Genomic DNA, 3,715 nt, shown 5'->3' on the forward strand with positions numbered 1-3,715 from the left:
TCTCTCTCTTCGCTCTTTCTCTTTCTGCATATATGCCAACCTCTCTCTCTGCCCACCTCTGATATATGCCAACCTCTCTCTCTTCTCTCTCTCTCTCTTTCTGCATATATGCCAACCTCTCTCTCTTCTCTCTGTCTCTCTTTCTGCATATATGCTAACCTCTCTCTCTTCTCTCCCTCCCTTTCTGCATATATGCCAACCTCTCTCTCTTTTTCTGCATATATGCCAACCTCTCTCTCTTCTCTCCCTCCCTTTCTGCATATATGCCAACCTCTCTCTCTTTTTCTGCATATATGCCAACCTCTCTCTCTTCTCTCCCTCCCTTTCTGCATATATGCCAACCTCTCTCTCTTCTCTCTCTCTCTCTTTCTGCATATATGCCAACCTCTCTCTCTTCTCTCTCTCTCTTTCTGCATATATGCCAACCTCTCTCTCTGCCCACCTCCCATATATGCCAACCTCTCTCTCTTCTCTCTCTCTCTTTCTGCATATATGCCAACCTCTCTCTCTTCTCTCTCTCTCTCTTTCTGCATATATGCCAACCTCTCTCTCTGCCCACCTCCCATATATGCCAACCTCTCTCTCTTCTCTCTCTCTCTCTTTCTGCATATATGCCAACCTCTCTCTCTTCTCTCTCTCTCTCTTTCTGCATATATGCCAACCTCTCTCTCTTCTCTCTCTCTCTCTTTCTGCATATATGCCAACCTCTCTCTCTGCCCACCTCCCATATATGCCAACCTCTCTCTCTTCTCTCTCTCTCTTTCTGCATATTTGCCAACCTCTCTCTCTTCTCTCTCTCTCTCTTTCTGCATATATGCCAACCTCTCTCTCTTCTCTCTGTCTCTCTTTCTGCATATATGCCAACCTCTCTCTCTTCTCTCCCTCCCTTTCTGCATATATGCCAACCTCTCTCTCTCTTTCTGCATATATGCCAACATATCTCTCTTTCTCTATTGTCTACCCATCTACCATCTCTATCTCATCTTTCTCTCTTTCCCTTCTATTTCATCTCTCGCCCTCTACCCTCCTCTTCACCCTCTCTCTCAATCCCTTCTTGCCCTCCCCCTGTTTTTAGCCAGTCATGAGGTGAGATTTCCCATGCTTGTTTCCTCTCCATGCCTCTCTATGCAAATGCAGATTACCAGGTTAAGTCTCATTGTTCCTTCCCTCTCTGCTGCCTAAAAACAATAAAGGAGATGGCAAAAGTGAATGTGTTTGCACGTGCTGTAATCCTGATTTAGTCACCTGTCCACTAGGCCCCATCAGCACCACTAGGCACTATTCAGAAACATAATGAGCATCACGTTGCAGCCATCACGGCATAGCACCAAACTCTCAGCTGGACTCAGTGACCTTGGAAATGTGACCTAGGAAAAGCAGAGACCAGTTCATTTCAATGGGCACATGTACTGTACTGTGCTTTCTGTTTAGAGGGTTAACATCTCTCTCCTTCTCTACCCTTTTTCTTCCTCCTCACGTATCTCTTTCCCTTGTATTCTCTCTCGCTCTCTCTCTCTTCCTCTCTCCCTCTCTCCACTTATTCCTCTTTCAGGTGAAGGCATGGAGACCATATTCATTGTTACAGGCACTATAGGTAGTAATAAAATTGAATTGAATTGAATTGAATTGAATTGAATTGAATTGAATTGAATTGAATTGAATTGAATTGAATTGTGCAGATGTACCCAGTGTGTCACCGTAGGCAGAAGTCCCAAATCTTTGCCATAGGCCCTATGGCAAAGATTTGGGACTTCTGCCTACGGTGACACACTGGGTACATCTGCACAATAGGGCATCACTTGCTTTGTCAAAGGGCATCACCTACCGACTTGTGTGTTCCCAGCAGAGTCCAGGGCACAGAATTGCATGCTGGGAGGAATGTAATCCTTCTGACCCTGCCCAGGAACTGGCGTCGGTGGGCAACGGTACTGAGCACTAAAAAGTACACCCCTCTTTCACTCTCTTTGTCTCTCTATCTATCTATCTCTCATCAATCACTCAGCTCACCCAGGTCTCATCAGGAGATATGAGAAAGGTCCCACTGACCCACAGTGGAGATAGGTGACACAGGAGCACTGCATCAGTAGATCAGTCGTTTCCTAGGAGCATATTTCTCTGTGGATTTCCTCATGAGTTTCATCCACACGGCTTTAGCCTGAGCCCATACAGTTTCCCAAAAGCATGGTTGCAAACTACGTCAGTGATTCACATAGTTGGAACCGTGCACTTAGCATAGCTGCTAACTGTGGAGGTAACTACACAGGTAACTTCCATAGTACAAACCATCAATAAGTACTGCAGGTGTTCCCCACAACCATAGCTCGACCGGTAGAAGTGTTTCCTGTGAGTCCATTTCTCTGTAAGGATTTCCTCACGGGTTTCACCCTTAAGGCTGAATCCGTTGATGGCCAGATAAACAAACAGTGGAATGGATTTGGCCCTGATCTGACGTGGAACAACGCCAGAACGGGGCTAGACTCAGCTGCGCCTTGGCATGAGGTCACTTCCTGTGAAGAGTGCATGTGCAAAGGACTATGGGTAGGAGGCAGGAAACAAGGGTGGCAACGTCAGCGGCGGAACGACAGAGACTCTGTAGACAACCTCGTTTTCCTTAAACACATAGTGCGCTTCCCAAAGCATTCCTGGCAGGAACATTCAGAGTCCAAGGTAACATTATGGGGAACTCTTACTTGAGTGTGGTCTCACTGTGAGTGTGTGTGTGTGTGTGTGTGTGTGTTTGACTGAGTCTGTATTTGTGTGAGTGAGTGAGTCTTTGTTTGTGTGTGTGTGTGCATGTGTGTGTGCATGTGTGTGTGTATGTTAGTGAGTCTGTGCGCGCATGTGTGTGTGGGCTAAACTTGTCCCAAAACTGGCCCAGAACAGTGGGTAGTGGGTGAGAGAGGACACAGGAAAATTGTTGTCCAAAATACTTTCCCAGTTTCTGAGAAGAGCCGTCAGAGAAAAATAGACCTCACATGAACTTCAAAGCTCTTTCCTGTGCAACACTAGGCCTCAGAGAACAGCTTGCCTTTGATGGCTTGGCTGTGTTTGCATACGTCGAGCACAGCAACAGTCAAAGTCTGTCCTTCTCTCCGTCCTTCAGAAAAAACAACCCCTCACACATCCACCCCTAGCTCCGCATGTAGACACTCTCACACACACACACACTCACACATCCACCCCTAACTTTGCATGCTATGATTTGACTCTCAATTCAAAGGCTTTCTGCCATGCTCACACAACGTTTTTTCACCCCGTATTTCAGAGAAATGGCGAGAAAAGCAGGGAAAAGAATGCCACAGCACCGAAACACCCGTATCCTGGATTCACAGCTTACCATCGCTCTCAAGGTCACCATCCGGCCGATGCCAGCCCCACTTTTTGTTTGTCAGAAACAGTTGGCTTATTATGGCGTTTTAGGGTTACTTGGAAAAGTGCTGCTTTAAGCTTTCCCTGAAACCTTTGACAGGGGTATGGGAATTATGCTCTGTGATTAACCCATAATCCATAAATGGTCAAACCCTGTGTGCAGTTTCAGCTGGATTTGGATAGAGAATTTGATGGGTGCCAGGAGCAGCTGTTTTTTTGTGTTAATCTGGCATCACAAGCACAGTTAGAAATAACTTAAGGCACATTAGCTAGTCACTTGTTAATGTCTGCACCCAAGATTAAACAATTAAAAAAGATTAACCAAATCCATGTTGTGTTTGAATTG

This window comes from Clupea harengus, chromosome 16 (genome assembly GCF_900700415.2).
Source record: "Clupea harengus chromosome 16, Ch_v2.0.2, whole genome shotgun sequence".
NCBI lineage: Eukaryota > Metazoa > Chordata > Actinopteri > Clupeiformes > Clupeidae > Clupea > Clupea harengus.